The following is a 23,388-nucleotide window of genomic DNA, read 5'->3' as shown; positions in this document are numbered from 1 at the left end:
ATGAATTTTTACTGAAGCCTAAACTCTTTCACCCAAACTTTCCTACAATCAATTCCATATTATTACATATTAACTGATTTTGTGGTTCAACGCTTGACTGTGAACCTTAACTGATCATTATCCCTGAACTTTCCTTCATGTTTTAACTGTTAAACTATATTACTGTATGTAAACATTGAGGTTTAGATCCTGATACATATATTTGAAACTCTTCTAAATCTCCTGAAGTTTTCTTCCCAGAGAGAATTTTGCACCTTTACTTTTATAAATCTATACTTTTCTCTTTTTTTTTTTTGGAACAAATCATTAAACCCATGGTTTTAACAATATAATTAAAATTTAGATCCTTAAATATCTCCCCTAGTGAAACTTCAATTATCTTCTCTGTATTTGAAGTTAGAAACGTAGGTAGTCCAATATAAAGCTACTGAGCTAATAAATCTTGAAATGAAATGCAATAAAACAGTATTATTTTTCCATAAGAATATATAATCTATGCAAACTAAAAAAGAATCTAGGTGCAATGTTTCATAAGCTAATCTGTTTAACTTTGCCTGAAGACATTGTTCAATAATTCTTAGGAAAAAAACCACTTTGAGCATAGATTAAAGTTCATTTTTATGTTTATGAAGTTGATGCTTCCAAACATATTTGATTTTGCCAAATAAGTTTACTTGAAAAATAAAATTAAATCTGCTACAGTGAGTATTTTTGAATGACATGTATAATGAAATTGAAGCATGTTATGTTTTTATGTTCATTATTGTGATTAAATTTAGATTCTAACTAATACCTAAGAGCATGAATTTAGGGTTCAAAATGACCAGGGAGAGTTGAATTTAAAAATCTGCATCAATGAAATTCAGTAAGGAAGAGTAATTGAATACATACTGTGTATACATAGCGTATACTTTGGATTTCTATGTTGAACATAGTGAAATTGAATCTAAATTCAACAGGAAGTAAATTTTTATAAAACCAATGAATTCATTCTTCTGATCTTCTTTATTTAGCTCCTAATTATAATCATTATCACAACTGTGTTGATATCTGCTTGGAGGCCTCTAAGCTTCTGTGAGATACCAAGAATTCCAATAAGAAATGAACATCTTGGAATTTAGTATTTTTCCTGTTATCCTTCAGCTATAGGACTTTTCAGCAGCTGACAAATAACTTTTTGAAAGAATCTAATTCATGTTAGGTTCAGTGCTATAAATTTTAAGTATATGTTATCATTTAATTCTCACAATACTTCTATGCATAATTAATAACTCTGTATTAAAGATAAGTAAAGTATTCAGGTCACTTGGCTGACAAGTTGCAGAGCTGTACTATTTCTAAAATCAATGGTCTTTACCCTTGAACTAAAGATGAACTTCATAAGGAGGGGAAAGGTTTTATACCATTAGTCACATCTGTAGCAGGGATATCTATTGTTAGTTACTGGGCAATTCCAAATGTACACAATATCTTGGGCAGTATTTCAGAAATTACCAGAAATCTGCTATTAGAATGGCACTTTTGTTTTTTTTTTTTTAATGGATAAATAAACAAATACATACAAATATAAATATATATTGTTTAACCTGTAGAAAGCACTTGTACTAAACATTCTATAGTATACCTATATTCCTTCTTAAGGAGTGCTAGTTTTTCAAGGGTTAAAGAACATTATCAAAACTTTGAATATCATTAACTCTAAGAAGTATACTTCATAAGCAACATCATATATATCTACATCTCCTTACTCTCTTCTCTAGATCATTAAATTCTTAAGTGACCATATCCAAGTCAATGTCTTTTCTTCTCTCCTTTTATCCTATCAGATTTTGTTTCTACCAAAACAAAGCTGATAATAAAAATTTGAATGCCAAGTGTAAACTAGTTCTCTACAAGTCAAGATTTTTGAAAAGAGTTAAAATGAAAATAAAAATAATCTTTTCTTCTTTTTTTTTTTTTTTTTAAGAAAAGAAGTACAACATTTCCAGAAACTCAAACTTTTTTCCCATCAATGGGGGAAATTCAAAGGCAGAAGTCCTGAATCTACCTTCAGAGATTCGGAAACAGTTGTGGTTGTTTAGTCACTCAATTGTGTCCAACTCTTTGTGACTCCATGTACTGTAGCCCGGCAGGCTCCTCTGTCGATAGGATTTTCCAGGCAAGAATACTGGCTTGGGTTGCCATTTCCTTCCCCACTAAAATAGGTGTTCCTCCACAAACACAGACTTTAGTAAGTTCCCCTATTGATCCTAATTCACAAAAAAAAAAAAAAAAACTGTCTTAAAGTTAAATCTGGAAAGCAATTGTCACTTAAAGAGTAGCCTTTGCATACAGAGTAAACTATATTTAAGAGAGTGTAAATAGCTTACAATTTACTTTTAATTTCTTTCCTTGATCTAAGATGACTTTTAATACTTTCTTTGATCTCCATTATTTCTCTGAACTCATTATAAAATCAATGTAAAGACTTCCTTTCTTCTTACCGTCTTTTATTTGTATTTGAATTCTATCTTCAGTTGATTGATTCCTGATAGTAGGTTGTATAATGGTTACCCAAAGATGACCTATCCTAATTCCTAGAATTTACAAATGTTTCCGTCTTTGGAAAAAAAGACCTCTGCAGATGTGCTTAGATTAGGATCTTGAAATGGGAAGATTATCCTGGATTATCCAAGTAGGCCCTACATGTAATCACATGTGCAGACAAGCCTGGGAGTGCTGGCAGCCCAGAAACTGCAAGAGACAAGGAATGGATGCTCCCTAATAGCTGCTGGAAAGAGGATGCCTTGCCATAACATTGATGTCAGACTCCTGGCCTCCAAAATTGTGAGAAAAGAAATTTTTGTTATTTTAAGCCACCAAGTTTTTGGTAATTTGTAAAACCAGACATAGGTAACTTATATAGTCCCCTATTAGGAAAGGAACTTTATCATTTTCTTCTTGCAGTCCTACCACCTGGAACACTGTTGGCTTAGAACAGTGGTTCTAAATCTTTATTTCAGTTCAGAATAACACCAAAATCTTTTACAAATTACTAATGCCCAGACCAAATATACCCACTAGAGAAATTCTGATTTACCTGCTCTGAGATGAGATCTGGGCATTCGTATTTATTTTTTTAACTCTCCAGATTGTGCCTAACCAAACTTGAGAAACACAGGCATCAAGAATGATTGAATGAGTGGAGACTTATTTAGTAGGATATAGTAGATAAGAGCAATGACAGCCAGGGTCCAGTCCCAGCTCCATAGTGTGCCAACTGTGAGATCTAAACCAAGTTGCCCAATCATCAGTTTCTTCATTTTTAAATAACAAGACAATAAAATTCTCTTCGTTTAGGATTACTATGAAGCTCAAATAAAATAATGCAGAATTTGAAAAAAATATAGTGCCTAATCCATTGCAAATTCTCAATAAATGTTAGATTTCAATGTTAAAAAAAATTATTTCACAATCTTTGGTCAAGCAAAACTAAACTTTGAATTTGGGTCAATGAAGAAGACTAAGGATTTTAACCCAAATCAATATTTAATATTATGTAAAATAATCTTATACAACCCTTAGTTTGATTGTTTCAATTTACTGAGCTTCTGAAATTCTTAAATATAGTTTGTTGCCAGTAACCCAGAGATTTGCCAAGCAACTTCTTTAAAATCCTACAATTGAATTCCTTCTATTGATTCATCCAATGTGTTCTCTCTTAATGTAATTACATTAGAATTCCCTTGTTTAAGTTAAAATTTGTACGCTTTGCATGGTAGAGAATGAAGAAACATTCTGTATATAGTGGAGCCATGCAAATCATTCCAAAGTCTTTTACCTTTTTTTTTTTTTTTGCCCCTTTCCCAAATCCCCATCTGTTTTGCTGATATGCCAATATCTGGGGTCTGTTTTTCATAATGTCATTTTGTTTGTGAGGATGTCTGTTTCTGAGAGTTCACGAGCTGGCTGACAATGAAAAAGTGACCACAATAAGGCCAGGAAATATCCTGAGAAATAAAGCAAAAGCCAGGAAAACCACTCACCCTGATGGTTAGGGCGCGGAGGACTCAGGAGAGCAGGCACAACGGTTATGGCTCTTACTGGGGAGGATCTCCTTGGTGGCTAAAGAAACTTCCAAGAAGGGGCTACCATTGAGTATTAGAATCACATCACAGCCACCAACATTCCCTCCAGAATGGTTTAAACAAAGTAACTTTGTGTGGAAAACAGTTTCATTTTGCAAAGAAAGAAAGCAAATAAGAGAAATGGCAAATGACATTTTAAAAAAAATCCTCTCTGCACCAAGAAAATGAAGATGGAAAGAGGGGAAAAGGAAAAAAAAAAAAAAAACCTCCAATACTTCTGTTAAGTATTCGTTAGTTTTGCTTCCATATTTAACTAAAGACAGTCTGAAGAAAGTCTGGAATAAAAGTAAGTTTGTTTCCCTCTGATATTTTTTGCACAGCTGATAATTTTCATTCCCTCAACACTGATTGAATGAATATGTCAGAAAGGAGGATCTTTTTCTCCTTGGTTTTAAAAAAGGGTCATAAAAATTGTAGGCAATTTATCTTTGTTAGAATTTTACATAAAACTTCCAGTGTTACACACATGGCTCCACTTTGTTTAATGGTCTATGTCATAGATGTTATAAATGTAAGAATATCATTAAGAATATCACCCTTAAAGCTTAATGCACATATGAAAATTGCTGATTAAAAACTTATTTTAACAAGAGTAAATCCCCACTTGATAGGATAATAAAGAGAAAATTTTTAACCTCATTTATTTTCCAGTTTTATGCTGGGTAGAAGGCATGGATGCTATACATTTATGTTGGCACTAGATTTAAAGACAAGTAAGGTCATCTGTGATACAAGACAATTTTCATACTGATAGAAAATAGGAGTTCTTTTCTCTTGGGTAAGACAATAGTGTGCTTTCCATATAGCAGGTGGTGGCTAGAGGTTTGAAAAAGGCTCACGAAGTGGTCTGTTCAATTTCCTGTCATAGCACATAACTGGGAAAAAATTTACAGACTCTTATTCTTTTTTTTTTTTTAACCTCTATTTGATCAGTAAATATTTTAGAAAGAAGAAGCGGGTTCACAGAGTGCCTCAGAAATGTGCAAAGACTCGGGAACAGTCCAACCCAGACTATACACTGTGGCCCATCAGCTTGACAGCCATTGAGAATGGCTTCCACTTGGCGATAGGAAACCAGGAGGAAATATAAAGAATGTGATTCCTTTCCAGCTCTGTTTAATCATTTTCAAGTAGAATAGCTCATAATAACATGATATGTAAGAAGATGGGGGTGGGAGAAGAACCTTTCAAGGAAAATAGAAACTTTACTTTGGAAATATTTCATTCCCTAGTTGGTTCTACATCTATGCAAATACAGGCCCTCATAATTAGCTCTAGACTTTTAAACCTTTTGTGTAAAATTCCATTTTCAGCAGAGATGTCACCATGTGTTATATCCCTTTCCCCTCCCTCTGGCTTTAATTCAGGTGATAGACAGGAAAAGGAGAGTTCCAGAATCCCGCCTTTTCCCAGCTAGGCACAGCTTTTTCAGCTTGAGGTATAACAATTGTAGGAAATGGTGAATGATGGAAATTTTTCCTAGAAGTGGAGTTTGAAGCCTAGACCAGCCACTCCTATTTGAGCCATAACTACTTACAGAGGCATGAATCGGAGGAAACTGGCCACATTGAGAAGGCCCGAACAGACAGACTTGACAGAGGACTAGATGTCACTTCCTGAAAGTGGTGGACTAACACACTCCCAGGATGCACCTTCCTCTGACATTTCCTGAGCTTTGCCTCATTATTTATCTACTCCCAGGATTCATGAAAGGGATTGTGATCTGCATTTTTTTTAAGAATACATATAAAAAGCAGCCACTAATAATAATTCTCTGAAGCAAGAGATCGTGGATATACACAACTTTTCCTAGGGTTAGCATTTATTACATGAGAACGAGCTGCAAAGGAAACAGTTTAAATATGGCCTTGCATTTTAAAATGCACCCCCCCTCCCAAAAAATGAGCTGCTGAGAGACTAAAAGAGAAAAGAGACTGACTATCTACAGTTTGACAATAAAGCATTCCCATTTCTCTTAAATGGAATTTTCAGTCACTGTTCAAATGAAAGCAAATTATTCAGTCATTGTCAAGACTTTCATGTCCCTGAAAAGTAAAAGTAAATTGCATCAGCTGTCCTTTTTAAGCTTTTTGTCTTACAAATAAGATTATATATGAGAAGTGATTTGAATTCAAGATGACTTGAAAATTAAGTCATTTTTGTCATCATTATATTAGGCAAGGATGTAATTTACAGGATGAAAGTAGGGAGAGTTTAAATTGAATTTTGCTTTAATACCATGATAATAAATTACTATTGTCATAGTTTATAATTAAGAAACAAATTTATATATATATATATATATAGTAAGGTATCTTAAGATTGAGTTTTTCTTCAGAACATGTGTTGGGAAGTGGGAAGAGTGTATGGATATTAATTAACAGAAAAAGGCTATTTATTATTCAAGCTTCAGTATTAATAATTAACAAAAGGTTAAGGAGGTAGCAGACTAAATTCAAGTAAGGAACTTTCAATTAAACAATGATGATGAGGATACAAGGCATTTCCTGAGGATTTATCTTTGATTGGGAGAAGTTGTTGAAAGAATTTGGCCTTTAATTCTAGCCAGTACCTAATCCCCAGGAAGTATCCTTAACTTCACTGCTATTTTGAGATAACACTAGACACTTTCAGACAGAAAATGATTTGTCTTTTTTAAGCCTGGTGTAACTCAAAGATTTTCAGATCTCTTTAATCATTTCTAAGCATTATATAGCATTTCATGTGTAGCTTACATGTAATATTACTACATATAGTCTAAGATTTATAGTATAATAGTTAAGAGAAGGACTTTAGTCAAATAAAATACCTTTGAATCTTGGTCCCAAAAGCTCTATGTGACTTCAAACAGGTTACTTAACTTCTCCAACTATTACACAAACTGTAGCATAGGTATAATATGATCCTAATTAATTAATGATGATTAAATTAAATGAGAAATAATATGACACAGTGCTTAGTACAGACCAACATTACTGATGAATTTATATGCAAAAAAATTCAACAAAATTTAGCAGACTGACTTCAACAATTCATTAAAAAGCACAAACACTATGATCAAGTGGGATTTGTCCCAGGGACGCAAGAATGATTTAATATCTTAAAATCATTCTGTATGATGCACAACATTATCAAATTGAAGAATAAAAATCATATAATAATCTCAATGGGTGTAGAAAAAACTTGTGACCAAACTGTACTTCCATTTATAATAAAATCTCTCAACAAAATAAGTTTAGAGGGAACATATCTCAAAATAATAAAGGCCATGTATGACAACCTACAGCCAATACCATACTCAATGATGAAAAACTGAAAGCATTTCCTCTAAGATCAGGAATAAGAAAAATGTGCCCACTCTCAGTATGTTTCTTCTACATAGTACAGGCAGTTCTAACTATAGCAATCAGACAAAAAAGAAAATAAAAGAAATACAAATGTCAAAGGTAGAAATAAAACTGTCACTGTTTGCATGATACTGTATCAATACAGTATATCAATTTTTATATATAAAAATTGTAAAAATGCCAGCAAACATTACTAGAATAAATGATTCAGTAAAGTTGCAGGATACATAATTGATATACTGAAAACTGTTAAATTATTTATGCACCAATAACAAACTAAAAGAGAAATTAGGAAAACACCCCATTTACAATTACATTAAAAAAAAGAATAAAATACCTCAAAAAAATTTTTTTAACCAAGAGAATAAAAGACTAGTACTCTGAAAACTCTGAAGTCAGTGATGAAAAAAGCTGAAAATGATGCAAACAAATGTAAATATATACCATGCCCATGGATTGGAAGAATGAATATTGTTAAAATAACCATATAATCCATGGCAATCTAAAGATTTAATGCAATCCATATCAAAATTTTTTACAGAAATAGAATAAATAATTCTAAATTTTGTATGGAAACATGAAAGCCCCCAAATAACCAATGCAATCTTGGGAAAGAACAATAAAGTAGGAGGTATCACACTCCTTTTTTTCAAGCTATACTACAATGCTAGAGTAATCAGAACATTATGATATAGGCCCAAAGACACAGAAAGCGATGGAACAGATTGGAGAGCCCAGATTAAACCAATTTACATGATCAACTAATCTACAACAAAAAAAGGCAGGAATGTACTATGAGCAAAAGATAAATCTTCAATAAATGGTGCTGGGAAAACTGGACAGCTCCATGCCAAACAATGAAACTGGACTACTTTCTCATAACATATACAAGAATAAATTCAAAATGGATTAGAAATGCAAGAGTAAGACCAGAAACCATAAAACTAGAAGAAAACATAGGCAGTACATTCTTTAAAATCAATCTTAGCAATATATTTTTTTGGATATGTCTCTTCAGACAAGAAAAACAAAAGCAAAAATAAACATATGGAACAATATCAAGCTAAAAAGCTTTGACACAGCAAAAGAAACCATCAACAAAATGAAAAGGCAGCCTAATAAAACAGATGTTTTTAAATAATATATCTGGTAAAGTGTTACTATCCTAAATGTACAAAGAACTCAAGTAACTCAACATCAAAAAATGAGAAAAAAAAAAAACAACAAATTAGCAAAGGAGAAAAAGAAAGATATAAGCATCTGAATGCAGAGTTCCAAAGAATAGCAAGAAGAGATAAGAAAGCCTTCTTCAGCGATCAATGCAAAGAAATAGAGGAAAACAACAGAATGGGAAAGACTAGAGATCTCTTCAAGAAAATTAAGAGATACCAAGGGAACATTTCATGCAAAGATGGGCTCAATAAAGGACAGAAATGGTATGGACCTAACAGAAACAGAAGATATTAAGAAGAGATGACAAGAATACACAGAAGAACTATACAAAAAAGATCTTCACGACCCAGATAATCACAATGGTGTGATCACTCATCTAGAGCCAGACATCCTGGAATGTGAAGTCAAGTGGGCCTTAGAAAGCATCACTATGAACAAGGCTAGTGGAGGTGATGGAATTCCAGTTGAGCTATTTCAAATCCTGAAAGATGATGCTGTGAAAGTGCTGCACTCAATATGCCAGCAAATTTGGAAAACTCAGCAGTGGCCACAGGACTGGAAGAGGTCAGTTTTCAATCAAATCCCAAAGAAAGGCAATGCCAAAGAATGCTCAAACTACCAAACAATTGCACTCATCTCACATGCTAGTAAAGTAATGCTCAAAATTCTCCAAGCCAGGCTTCAGCAATACGTGAACCATGAACTCCCTGATGTTCAAGCTGGTTTTAGAAAAGGCAGAGGAACCAGAGATCAAATTGCCAACATCCACTGGATCATTAAAAAAGCAAGAGAGTTCCAGAAAAACATCTACTTCTACTTTATTGACTATGCCAAAGCCTTTAACTGTGTGGATCACAATAAACTGTGGAAAATTCTTCAATATATGGGAATACCAGACCACCTGACCTGCCGCTTGAGAAATCTGTATGCAGGTCAGGAAGCAACAGTTAGAACTGGACATGGAACAACAGACTGGTTCCAAATAGGAAAAGGAGTACGTCAAGGCTGTATATTGTCCCCCTGCTTATTTAACTGCTCTGCAGAGTACATCATGAGAAATGCTGGACGGGAAGAAACACTAATAACCTCAGATATACAGATGACACCACCCTTATGGCAGAAAGTGAAGAGGAACTAAAAAACCTCTTGATGAAAGTGAAAGAGGAGAGTGAAAAAGTTGGCCTAAAGCTCAACATTCAGAAAACGAAGATCATGGCATCCGGTCCCATCACTTCATGGGAAATAGATGGGGAAACAGTGTAAACAATGTCAGACTTTATTTTGGGGGGCTCCAAAATCACTACATATGGTGATTGCAGCCATGAAATTAAAAGATGCTTACTCTTTGGAAGAAAAGTTATGAGCAACCTAGATAGCATATTCAAAAGCAGAGACATTGCCAACTAAGGTCCATCTAGCCAAGGCTAGTTTTTCCTGTGGTCATGTATGGATGTGAGAGTTGGACTGTGAAGAAGGCTGAGCGCTTAAGAATTGATGCTTTTGAACTGTGGTGTTGGAGAAGACTCTTGAGAGTCCCTTGGACTGCAAGGAGATCCAACCAGTCCATTCTGAATGAGGTCAGCCCTGGGATTTCTTTGGAAGGAATGATGCTAAAGCTGAAACTCCAGTACTTTGGCCACCTCCTGAGAAGGGTTGACTCATTGGAAAATACTCTGATGCTGGGAGGGATTGGGGGCAGAGGAGAAGGGGATGACAAGGGATGAGATGGCTGGACGGAATCACGGACTCGATGGACGTGAGTCTGAGTGAACTCCAGGAGTTGGTGATGGACAGGGAGGCCTGGCGTGCTGCAGTTCATGGGGTCGCAAAGAGTCAGACACGACTGACTGACTGAACTGAACTGAACTGATAAAATGGGCAGAGGAGCAAATAGAAATGTTTCCAAAGAAGACATAACAGATGGCTAACAGACACATGAAAATATGCTTAATATCACTAATCATCAGGAAAATGAAAATTAAAACCACAACGATATATCACCTCACCCCTCTCAGAATGGCCATCATCAAAAAGACAAGAAATAAGTGTTGCCAAGGATGTAGAGAAATGGGAAGCCTTGTATGCTGTTAGTAAAATTGTAATTTTGTGCAGCCACTATGGAAAACATTATGGAAGCTCATCCAAAAATTAAAAATAGAAGTGCCATATGATCCAGGAATTTTACTTCTAAGTATTTATGCAAATAAAACAAAAACACTAATTCAAAAAGATACATGTACCTCAATGCTCATTACAACCTTAATTGCAATAGCCAAATATGGAAGCAATCTAAGTCTCTATCAATAAATAGATAAGAATGATGTGGTATATATACATACATACACACACAAATGGAATATTCCTTATTAAAAATGATGCCCAGTTTTTGACACCATACAAATTCTTATGTTTAAGTTTCCTTGTTTCTAATGTTCAATGTGTAGTTTTTCTGTGAATTGGCATGATTTATCTTCTATATAATTAAGGAAAGTGAAAGGCATGTCCAACTAAATGTAGGTTTCCAAAGAACAGCACAGAGAGACAAGAAACTCTTCTTCAATGAACAATGTATAAAACTAGAAGAAAACAACAGAAGGGGAAGACTAGAGATCTCATCAGGAAAATTGGAGATATCAAGGGAACATTTTGCCCAAAGATGGGCACAATAAAGAGCAAAAATTGTAGAGACCTACTAGATGCTGAAGAGATCAAAAAGAGATGGAAGGGGTACACAGAAGAACTGTATGAAAAAGATCTAAATGAACCAGATTACTGTGATAGTGTGTTCAGCCACCCAAAGCCATACATTCTGGAGAGTGAAGTCAAGTGGGCCTTAGGAAGCACTGCTGTTAATAAAGTTAGTGGATGTGACGGAATTCCAATAGAACTATTCAAAACGCTAAAGGATGATGCCATCAAGGTGTTGCATTCAATATGTCAGCAAATCTAGAAGACCCAACAGTGGCCACAAGACTCGAGAAGGTCAGTCCTCATTCCAGTTCCCAAGAAGGGTAGTACTAAATAATGTGCTAACCATCAGACTCATCTCCTGTGAATAGTAAGGTCATGCTTAAAATCTTGCATGCTAGGCTTCAGCATTACGTGGATCAAGCACTTTCAGATGTCAAAGCTGGGTTTAGAAAAGGAAGAGGAACCAGAGATGAAATTGCCAACATTTGCTGGATCATAGATAAAGCTAGAGAACTCCAGAAAAAAAATCCACCTCGGTTTCATTGACTATACCAAAGCCTTTGATTGTGTGGATAGTAATAAACTGTGGAAAGCTCTTAAAAAGATAATGATACCAGACCTTCTTACCTATCTCTTGAGAAACCTCTATGTGGGTCAAGAAGCAACAGTTAGAACCCTGAATGGAACAACTGATTGATTCAAGATTGAGAAAGGAGTATGACAGGGTTCTCTGCTATCACCCTATTGGTTTAATCTATATGCTGAACACATCATGAGAAATGCCAACTGGATGAGTTACAAGCTGGAATCAAGATAGGAGGGAGAAGCATCAACAATCTCAGTATGTGAACAATACCACTGTAATGGAAGAAAGCAAAGGGGAACTAAAGAGCCACTTGATGAGGATGAAGGAGGAGAGGGAAAGAGCTGGCTTAAAACTAAATATTAAAACTAAGATCATGACATCTGGCCCCATTCAGTTCAGTTCAGTTCAGTTCAGTTCTGTTGCTCAGTCGTGTCCGACTCTTTGCGACCCCATGAATTGCAGCACGCCAGGCCTCCCTGTCCATCACCAACTCCCGGAGTTCACTTAGACTCACGTCCATAGAGTCAGTGATGCCATCCAGCCATCTCATCCTCAGTTGTCCCCTTCTCCTCCTGCCCCCAATCCCTCCCAGCATCAAAGCCTTTTCCAATGAGTCAACTCTTTGCATGAGGTGGCCAAAGTACTGGAGTTTCAGCTTTAGCATCATTCCTTCCAAAGAAATCCCAGGGCTTACCTCATTCAGAATGGACTGGTTGGATCGATCTCCTTGCAGTCCAAGGGACTCTCAAGAGTCTTCTCCAACACCACAGTTCAAAAGCATCAATTCTTTGGTGCTCAGCCTTCTTCACAGTTCAACTTTCACATTCATACATGACCACAGGAAAAACCATAGCCTTGACTAGACGGACCTTAGTCGGCAAAGTAATGTCTCTGCTTTTGAATATGCTATCTAGGTTGGTCATAACTTTTCTTCCAATGAGTGTCTTTTAATTTCATGGCTGCAGTCACCATCTGCAGTGATTTTGGAGCCCCAAAAAATAAAGTCTGACATTGTTTCTACTGTTTCCCCATCTATTTCCCATGAAGTGATGGGACCGGATGCCATGATCTTCGTTTTCTGAATGTTGAGCTTTAAGCCAACTTTTTCTCTCTCCTCTTTCACTTTCATCAAGAGGCTTGTTAGTTCCTCTTCACTTTCTGCCATAAGGGTCGTGTCATCTGCATATCTGAGGTGATTGATATTTCTCCCGGCAATCTTGATTCCAGCCTGTGTTTCTTCCAGTCCAGCGTTTCTCATGATGTACTCTGCATAGCAGTTAAATAAGCAGGGTGACAATATACAGCCTTGATGTACTCCTTTTCCTATTTGGAACCAGTCTGTTGTTTCATGTCCAGTTCTAACTGTTGCTTCCTGACGTGCATACAGATTTCTCAAGAAGCAAGTCAGGTGGTCTGGTATTCCCATCTCTCTCAGAATTTTCCACAGTTTATTGTGATCCACAGTCAAAGGCTTTGGCATAGTCAATAAAGCAGAAGTAGATGTTTTTCTGGAACTCTCTTGCCTTTTCGATGATCCAGCCGATGTTGGCAATTTGATCTCTGGTTCCTCTGCCTTTTCTAAAACCAACTTGAACATCAGGAAGTTCACATATTGTTGAAGCTTGCATGGCAAATAGAAAGGGAAAGGTGGAAATAGTGACAGATTTCCTCTTTCGGGGCTCTAAAACTACTGCAGATGGTAACTGCATCCATGAAATCAGAAGACATTTGGTTCTTGGCAGGAAAGCTATGACAAACCCAGACAATGTGTTGAAAAGCAGACACATTACTCTGCCAATAAAGGTCCATATAATCAAGGCTGTGGTCTTCCCAGTGTTCACCTACAGTTATCAGAGTTGGGCAATAAAGAAGGCAGAGCACTGAAGAATTGATGCCTTCTAACTGTGGTGCTGGAGAAGACTCCTGAGAGTCCCTTGGACAGGAGAGAGATCAAACCAGGCAATTGTAAAGGAAATCAACCCTAATTACTTATTGGAAGGAGTGATACTGCAGCTGAAGCACCAGTATTTTGGTCATCTGATGAGAACAGCCAACTCATTGGAAAAGTCCCTGATGCTGGAAAAGATTGAGGGCAGAAGGAGAAGAGGGTATTGGAGTGTGAGATGGCCAGATGAAATCACCGATGCAGTGGACATGAACTTGGGCAAACTTTGGGAGATATGAGGGACAGAGAGGTCTGGCATGCTACAGTCCAGGGGTCATTGAGTTGAGCATGACTATGCAACTGAACAACAAAAACAAGTAAGGAATAAGGAATTTAAGGGAGAGAAGGGACCTTGACTACTTCTATCAAGATGCACCACCATATCTTCAAGGCTCTGACAAGATGAGATAGGTAAGCAATCTCAGGAGCTAAATAGTGATTCAAGTGGAAGAGATGTCAGTCTCTTACAGAGGTTAAATGTGCTTTGGGGGGAAGATCTTTGAACTGAGGGCTAAGGAATAACTTACATTCCCAGACATGAAAATACCCTTAAAGGCTGCCCTCCTCTCCTATCTCTAGATGGGATGGTGATGTACTCAGTTATGTCCAACTGTTTGCAACTCCATGGACTGTAGCCCACTAAGCTCTTCTGTCCATGGGATTTCCAGTAAGAATGCTGGAGTGGGTTGCCATTTCCTCCTCCGCGGGATCTTCCTAACCCAGGGATCAAGCCTGCATCTGCTGCATTGGCAGGCAGATTCTTTACCGACTCCAGAATTCTTGGGCTTCCCTTGTTGTTCAGCTGGTAAAGAATCTGCCTGAAATGCAGGAGAAGTGGGTTTGATCCCTGGGTTGAGAAGATCCCTTGGAGAAGGGAAAGGTTACCCACTCAAGTATTCTGGCCTGGAGAAGTCCACGGACTGTGTAGTCCATGGGGTCACAGAGAGTTGGACACGACTGAGCAACTTTCCCTCATTTCTTACCACTGAGCCAGCTGGGAAGCCCCATATCTAGATGGTAAATGCTGCCAAAGGAGGCCTCTCTCCTCCCCAAGAGACTTGATAATTCTTAAGCCTAAAAATGAAACTTCTTTGACCTCAGTCACAGAGAAATGGGAAACAATGCTCTCAAATTGCCCTGGAGACCACCTGGGATTAAATCTTTACTTGAACACTTAATCCAGCAAATTCATTAAAGTCTCTGTGATTTGTTAAATAGGATTATTTCTCATTCGTAAAATAGAGATAATAATACCTAATAGATATATGTACATACTATACAGCATTGCTGTGAGAATTATGTAAAAAAATGTGCATGGTTCACCTTTTGTTCATCTAGATACATTTCCACTTTTGTCTGCCCAGCTCTGTGCCCTGGGAGGCTGACTTCTACAGACTATAGCAATATCAGATGGGAGAAATATCAATAACCTCAGATATGCAGATGATACCACCCTTATGGCAGAAAGTGAAGAGCCTATAGAAGGTGAAAGAGGAAAGTGAAAAAAGCTGCTTAAAACTCAACATTCAAAAAACAAAAATCATGGTAACTGGTCCCATCACTTCATGGTAAACAGATGGGAAAACAAGGGAAACAGAGGTCAGGATATTGCTTTCTACTTTGCTTCCCCTGGGTTTTGAAATCATGGTCAGACAAAAAATGTTTCTCCACTTCTAAAGCTCCTTTCCAGAAACCTCTCTTCCAGGGGCCAGCTCCCACCTAGCTCTAGTACCATGGTTCCCTCCCCTTGCTCCTTCACACCCAAGGGAAGCACAGCCTCCTACTGTTGCTAACTCCTGGTTCCAGTGATATCCAACATGCAGGTATTAATCATATGATCTTCCTATACCACACTAGCCTGTCATTTAATGTTCTTGCTTTTCAATTATATTTTTGCAAATGCATTTTTCAATTATAAAGAAACCTTTGCTGAACCATTTTTATTTAATTCATCAAATCAAATTTGATTCAATCATTCATCAGGTCATTTCATACATGCTGCTTAAGTTTCTTCAGTCGTGTCTGACTCTTTGCGACACTACGGACTGGAGCCCGCCGGGCTCCTCTGTCCATGGGATTCTCCAGGAAAGAATACTGGACTGAGTTGACATGCCCTACATCCAGGGGGTCTTTCTGACTCAGGGATCAAACCCACATCTCTTAGGCCTCCTGCATTGTCAAGCAGGGTTTTTACTACTAGTACCACATGGGAAGTCCATTGATATACATATTCACATTCATATGCATATATGTACATAAACATATACATACAGTTTGGCCACAACACATAGGACAAAATATTCCTCTCCACAAAGTCATCATATTATTCTTTTTGTTAGAAAAGTCACATCAAACATCTTATTTAGACTTTACAATGACTTTTTTGAAATTTAAAATAAAATCCAGTTCTTCATAATGCCTAACAAATTATTTGACCCCAACTACTCCTCTCTACCAAAATTCCCTTTGGTTCACCATGTTCTAGCAATACTGGACTTATTTCTTGGTTCAAGTTCACTCATATAATTTTTGACACTTTCTCTTGTGTCTCTGAAAGGAAAACTCTTACCCAGGTCTTTGTATGCATCCTTCTCATATTCATTCCTAAGGGAGTCATTAACTGGTTACTGGCAAAGTCAGCACATAAACTCAAGTCCTCTGATTTCCTTAAACTTTTTTATACTGTCAGTAGTTTATACTTTCAAATTAAAGTAATATAAGATAAATAAAAAGAGTCAATATAACTGTGGAGATAGCAGAAAATGGTACTTAATACTACAGAACTTTGTAAAGTGCTCTTAAAAAAAATATGACCTGATACCAGCCTATTTTAAATAAACCTTTGATTTAACCTACTTTAAATAAATACTTTGAGAGGCTAACAACAGTCAGCACTATTATATCTCAGGTATTGTTCAACAGGGCTAACAAGAATCTCTATTATTGTTCTTTATTCCTCAATAAATGGTCCATGTATCTATAATTATTTATCAAATCTGTGACATTACCTATAAACATCCTATAAAATTCATTTATGTGACTATTTATTTGTATATTCTGTTATAACCACCAAAATAAATCTACTTGAAAACTAAACGGAATAGTTCCATGATTTAGAAAGCATATCTCTCAAATTTTCAAATACTCTTCATTCTAAATTACAGTTAATAATGATGATATTGACACATTCCCAATTTCTTTAGGGGTTTCCCACATGGCTCGGTGGTAAAGAACCTGCCTGTCAATGCAAAGAGATTCAGGGGACACCGTTTCAGCCCTTGGGTTGGGAAGATCCCCTGGAAGAGGAAATGGTAACCCTCTGCAGTGTTTGTGCCTGGAGAATCCCATGGGCAGAGGAGCCTGGTGGGCTACAGTCCATTGGGTCACAAAGTCAGATACAACTTAGTGACAGAACACAAAATATCTTTAAGTTTTTATTTAGTCTTTACTCTTAAAATAATAGTTTTTCTCCCAATTGAATAGGTGTTCTTTTTACTTTGAATTCCAGGACAAACTAATTGACAATGTAGTTAACAATGACTTATTATAATAATTATAACAATGACTTATTATAACATATAACAATGCAGATACATCATGAGAAATGCTGGGCTGGATGAAGCACAGCTGGAATCAAGATTGCTGGGAGAAATATCAATAACTGCAGATATGCAGATGACACCACCCTTATGGCAGAGAGCAAAGAACTAAAGAGCCTCTTGATGAAAGTGAAAGAGGAGAGTGAAAAAGTTGGCTTAGAATTCAACATTCAGAAAACTAAGATCATGGCATCTGGTCCCATCACTTCATGGCAAATAGATGGGGAAACAACGGAAACAGTGACAGACTTTAGTTTTGGGGTCTCCAAAATCACTGCAGATGGTGACTGCAACCATGAAATTAAAAGACACTTACTCCTTGGAAGAAAAGCTATGACCAAACTAGACAGCATATTAAAAAGCAGAGACATTATTTTGCCAACAAATGTCCATCTAGTCAAAGCTATGGTTTCTCCAGTAGTCATGTATGGATGTGAGAGTTGGACTACAAAGAAAGCTGAGCATTGAAGAACTGATGCTTTTGAACTGTGGTGTTGGAAAAGACTCTTGGGAGTCCCTTGGACAGCAAGAAAATCCAATCAGTCCATCCTAAAGGAAATCAGTTTTGAATATTCATTGGAAGGATTGATGCTGAAGCTGAAACTCCAATACTTTGGCCACCTGATACAAAGAACTGACTCATTTGAAAAGATCCTGATGCAGGGAAAGACTGAAGATGGGAGAAGAGGACAACAGAGGATGAGATGGTTGAATGGCATCACCAACTCAATGAACATGAGTCTGAAGAGACTCCAGGAGTTGGTGATAGACAGGGAGGCCTGGCATGCTGGAGTCCATGGGGTCACAAAAAGTTGGACACAACTGAGTGACTGAACTGAACTGAATTGGCAATATAAGTATAAGCACTTTGGGACTTCTTGTGTGGTTTTTTAAAGGTAATGCTTGTCTTTACAAAATAAGCCTCATGGGAATCACTGTGACTTTAATGAAAGATACTAATATGGCCACTGATATAAAACGAGTTCCCATAAGTTAACAACACAAAGCCCTTAAAATAGCATTTATGATTAGACGTGTTTTGTTACTCCTGTGTTACTAGAACATTTTGATCTAAATCATATTTAAATTTCATGTGAAGATGATGCATGTTTATGGAAAGAAGGTAGTTGGATTTACTGCTTAACTTGATCTTTTAAAATACAATGTCACAAAATATTTACCAGTTATATTAAAATGATAATATACAGAAGACAATGTTATCTTATTGACATGAGGACTTATTCTGAGAAAGCCAAGAATGTGTGTGTGTGTGTGTGTGTGTGTGTGTGTGTGTGTGTGTGTTTCTCTTCAGGATATACCTTACATATAAATGAGGCAGATTATTACAATAAATATTTGCCATTTTATAATTCAGACTAGAAAAGCATATGTGTATATCTCAATCTGTAACTATAAAACATTTGCAAAATTATATCTGCTATGTAATTAGAATATACATACACCATATTCATAACATACCTATGCAAAGATAAAACAAAGAGATTTAGGGAGATGTTTCTAATTAACACAATGCCAACTTTTAAATACATTTTAAACACCCAAATTCACTGTGGGAATTTTCAGGAAGAATTACATGCTCCATGCTATTTTCAGAATATGAAGTTTAAGCTAGTACATCTGTTAAATACTGAAATAGCCAAAAGGAATCCCCAAAGACACAGTCTGCTTTTTCAGGCTGCAACTTTTCCTTTTAGCCAAAGGTTTATAATCAGCAAAGATTTACCCAGTCCAGGTGTGGCCTTGAATACTGAAACACAGCTGCAAAGCTGATCTAATTTTTTTTCTCTTTCCTTTCACTCTCTAAGTAATGTGGCAAATAGTGCCTTTTTCTCTCTGGAGAGGAATTTATGGATTTATGTTTTGAAAGATTTTTTTTTTTCATTCTGTTGCCTAGCAAACATGGTGTTGTAGTTAGATAAAACATATATGCAAGTAAACTGGGAACACTTGATGTGTTTGTGATATGACCAAACCTCAATATGCAATAAAGAAAATGAATCATACATAATATGGATTTTTTTATGAGTAAATATTTTATAACACTTTAAGAAAGACTGTGACAGTTAATGTAGAATTCAAATTATTCATGGGAAAATGTTTAGTATTTTTTTAAATGCTGAAAGTCACAGTGTTTGAAAAACATGTATTTTGGACTGTTCATAGCTAATGGTGAGCTCATTTAATGGAATAATGATGTCTTAATTGTGTTCTTTTTTAATATCCCCAAATTCTGGCTTTATAAATGAAAGACGAAGCATAAGCCTCATGTGGGTCTTTATCAACAAACATGTATTGTCTAGCTGCCAGGTCCCAGGTTATACGTTATATGTTTGAAATGCTGAGACAAATACTCCCAACGAGTTCATTGGGAACTTTTACTGGGGGATACAGGTACGTGATTAGATAAAACACAGTGATGAGATATAAAAACATTTTTTTAAGAACCTAAAGACAGTACCCAAGGTGCCTTTGAAAGGTCTTCCATGATGCTTTTTAAAATGATCAGCTCTTGGTCTAGACTTAAAACCTACTGAGTCATAATCTTGAAGGTGCACCAAGAACTTGCAGGGAGTTTTGCAAGCACCCCAAGGTGACTTTTAATATTCAGATAATCAAGGTTCACTGAAGGGGAATGTTCTCTGAAGATGTTGGAAAAGGCTTCTTCAAGGAGTTGACTGTTGAACTCAAAAACAGTACACCAAAACCATGCTTCTGCTTTTCTCTGTCAGAGTGCTACAGGTTGGAGAATGAATTTCACTCATTATACATTTAGTATCTATTTAATAATATTTGATGAGCATCTCATCTATGCCAGGTGCATTATACATGCAGTAACAAGGGTCTTAGTAATACTGAGCCTCAAAATTAGGAAGATGAAAGCAGGCCCTCTGACCATCTGGCAGCAAGAAGCACAAGTATGTCCTCGCTATAGGCCAGAGTCCAAGAAGAAGATGAGAACAGGGAGCAGAACCATCCATGCCCAGTTTTTTCTCCAAAACTCACCATTCTAAGAGTTGTTCCACTTCTCCTGAGAACTAGTTAGAAGCACAGAAAAGTCATATTTACAGAGATCCTTCTACCTGGAAAGAGTCAAAATGTGTAAGAAGTATTTCCCTTCTCCCTCAGTGGTGACAGTTGAATCGGGTCTTGAAGAAAGAATAATCATTTTCCAGATCATGGGAGGTCATGGTGGGAGACAAGAGAAATTAAGCATGAAATGACAAACATATTAAAATCCAAGTCTACTTAACATAAGAGCTCAGGTTTAGAATCAACAGAGCCTTCAGAGGATTTTAAGTCAATGTGTAGAAAATTCAGCTTTGTCCATTTAAGAATAAGAGCGTGGGATGAGTGTATGTATGATCTAGGATAAAAAGGACTGGCATCAGGGTGACTGGTTGGAAGGACATTAATAATTGAAGATGGAAATTATAAATGCCTGAATGATCATTCATTAAGAGCCAGACATCCTGGAATGTGAAGTCTAGTGGGCCTTAGAAAGCATCATTATGAACAAAGCTAGTGGAAGTGAAGGAATTTCAATTGAGCTACTTCAAATCCTGATACTGTGAATGTGCTGCACTCAATATGCCAGCAAATGTGGAAAACTCAGCAGTGGCCACAGGACTGGAAAAGGTCAGTTTTCATTCCAATTTCAAAGAAAGGCAATGCCAAAGAATGCTCAAACTACCGCACATTTGCACACAAACCATATACTAGTAGAGTAATGCTCAAAATTCTTCAAGCCAGGCTTAAGCAGTATATGAACCATGAATTTTCAGATGTTCAAGCTAGTTTTAGAAAAGGCGGAAGAACCAGAGATCAAATTACCAAAATTTGTTGGGTCATTAAAAAGCAAGAGAGTACTAGAAAAACATCTCAGTACAGTTCAGTTCAGTCGCTCAGTCGTGTCCGACTCTTTGCGACCCCATGAATCGCTGCACGCCAGGCCTCCCTGTCCATCACCAATTCCCGGAGTTCACTCAGATTCACGTCCATCGAGTCAGTGATGCCATCCAGCCATCTCATCCTCTGTCGTCGCCTTCTCCTCCTGCCCCTCCCAGCATCAGAGTCTTTTCCAATGAGTCAACTCTTCTCATGAGGTGGCCAAAGTACTGGAGTTTCAGCTTTAGCATCTGTCCTTCCAAAGAAATCCCAGGGCTAATCTCCTTCAAAATGGACTGGTTGGATCTCCTTGCAGTCCAAGGGACTCTCAAGAGTCTTCTGCAACACCACAGTTCAAAAGCATCAATTCTTCAGCACTCAAGCCTTCTTCACAGTACAACTCTCACATCCATACATGACTACTGGAAAAACCATAGCCTTGACTAGACGGACCTTAGTCGGCAAAGTAATGTCTCTGCTTTTGATATGCCATCTAGGTTGGTCATAACTTTTCTTCCAAGGAGTAAGGGTCTTTTAATTTCATGGCTGCAGTCACCATCTACAGTGATTTTGGAGCCCCCAAAAAAAAACAGTCTGACACTGTTTCCACTGTTTCCCCATCTATTTCCCATGAAGTGATGGGACCAGATGCCATGATCTTTGTTTTCTGAATGTTGAGCTTTAAGCCAACTTTTTCACTCTCCTCTTTTACTTTCATCAAGAGGCTTTTTAGTTCCTCTTCACTTTCTGCCATAAGGGTGGTGTCATCTGCATATCTGAGGTTATTGATATTTCTCCCGGCAATCTTGATTCCAGCTTGTGTTTCTTCCAGTCCAGCGTTTCTCCTGATGTACTCTGCATATAAGTTAAATAAGCAGGGTGACAATATACAGCCTTGACATACTCCTTTTCCTATTTGGAGCCAGTCTGTTGTTCCATGTCCAGTTCTAACTGTTGCTTCCTGACCTGCATACAGATTTCTCAAGAGGCAGGTCAGGTGGTCTGGTATTCCCATATATTGAAGAATTTTCCACAGTTTATTGTGATCCACACAGTCAAAGGCTTTGGCATAGTAAAGCAGAAGTAGATGTTTTTCTGGAACTCTCTTGCTTTTTCCATGATCCAGCAGATGTTGGCAATTTGATCTCTGGTTCCTCTGCCTTTTCTAAAACCAGCTTGAACATCTGGAAGCTCATGGTTCACGTATTGCTGAAGCCTGGCTTGGAGAATTTTGAGCATTACTTTATTAGCATGTGAGATGAGTGCAGTTGTGCAGTACTTTGAGCATTCTTTGGCATTGCCTTTCTTTGGGATTGGAATGAACACTGACCTTTTCCAGTCCTATGGCCACTGCTGAGTTTTCCAAATTTGCTGGCATGTTGAGTGCAGCACTTTCACAGCATCATCTTTCAGGATTTGAAATAGCTCAACTGGAATTCCATCATCTCCACTAGCTTTGTTCATAGTGATGCTTTCTAAGGCCCACTTGACTTCACATTCTAGGATATCTGGCTCTAGATGGGTGATCACACCATTGGGATTATCTGGGTCATGAAGATCTTTTTTGTACAGTTCTTTTGTGTATTCTTGCCACCTCTTCTTAATATCTTCTGCTTCTGTTAGGTCCAGACCATTTCTGTCCTTTATTGAGCCCGTCTTTGCATGAAATGTTCCCTTGGTATCTCTAATTTTCTTGAAGAGATCTCTAGTCTTTCCCATTCTGTTGTTTTCCTCTATTTCCTTGCATTGATCGCTGAAGAAGGCTTTCTTATCTCTTCTTGCTATTCTTTGGAACTCTGCATTAAGATGCTTATATCTTTCCTTTTCTCCTTTGCTTTTCACTTCTCTTCTTTTCACAGCTATTTGTAAGGCTTCCCTAGACAGCCATTTTGCTTTTTTGCATTTCGTTTCCATGGGGATTGTCTTGATCCCTGTCTCCTGTACAATGTCATGAACCTCATTCCATAGTTCATCAGGCACTCTGTATATCAGATCTAGGCCCTTAAATCTATTT

The sequence above is a fragment of the Oryx dammah genome, unplaced genomic scaffold (genome assembly GCF_014754425.2).
Source record: "Oryx dammah isolate SB20612 unplaced genomic scaffold, SCBI_Odam_1.1 HiC_scaffold_27, whole genome shotgun sequence".
Lineage (NCBI taxonomy): Eukaryota > Metazoa > Chordata > Mammalia > Artiodactyla > Bovidae > Oryx > Oryx dammah.
Note: the sequence above shows the minus strand (reverse complement) of the source record.